The sequence below is a fragment of the Protopterus annectens genome, chromosome 16.part0, assembly GCF_019279795.1.
Source record: "Protopterus annectens isolate FY-2018-M chromosome 16.part0, PAN1.0, whole genome shotgun sequence".
Lineage (NCBI taxonomy): Eukaryota > Metazoa > Chordata > Ceratodontiformes > Protopteridae > Protopterus > Protopterus annectens.
In genome coordinates this window covers 176,158,662-176,159,580 of record NC_056750.1, presented here as the reverse complement: position 1 = coordinate 176,159,580, position 919 = coordinate 176,158,662, and positions in this window count along the sequence as shown.

Here is a 919-nt window from a genome sequence, read left to right as displayed (position 1 = left end):
ATAGAATGTAGAAGAGAAGATTAGTAAAGTAGAAGTTAAAAAAATAAAAAAAGTTGAAGTTATGGAGTGCCTGCGAAGTGAAGGGTTTGGTGTAGAAGGTCTAACACAGGTTACATCACAGGATAATGGAGTGAGTCCCCAAAGTAAGGAGAAACAGGAAGATCAGGGGAAAAATGAAAAAGAAATATGGACATGGAAAAGACATTTTATATGGTGTAATATTTATGCAAAGGAGAAAGCAAAATTAACCAACATAAACAGAGCAGCACCAAAGATATTTGAAGAGAAATACAGGCAAAGGAATCTGGACATAGAAAACTTTACAATACAAAAATAAGAACATAAAGAGGAAAAGTGGAAAAAGAGATTAGTAATGGAGAAGTTAAAGAAATAGAAACTGAGGTTATGGAGTACCTGCAAAGTGAAGGATTCAATGTAGAAAATCGAATGCAGAAAGTGCCACAACAGGATAGAGCAATGGATATCCAAATTAAAGGAAACCAGTGGAACAGGAAGCAATTGGTCAGTTGCCATATCAAAATATTTTGGAGCTGCCCAGAGGAAACCAGTGTAAATGTTCACTGAAAGTAGACAGCAAGGAAAGGAACAGGAAACTGTGGAAACTCTGATGCAGTTAATGTTGAGGAGTGATAGGCCAGTGAGTTCCCATATGACAGAGCAACAGAAGACACAGGATGAAATTGAAGAGAATGTGCCACAGGAAGATACTATAGAACTTTCTATAGAATACCTGCAGGAGATGGAAAACAAGGGATGAGCCCTCAGTTTGGTAGAAATGAGTTAAGACAAGAGTTGCTTGATTTAATAGACATGGCTAGCTCTATTAAGTTCAATGAGAGAAATAGACTGCAGAAGGTCAATAAAACCCAAAAAGTTAGAAGTTTGATAAAACAAATTA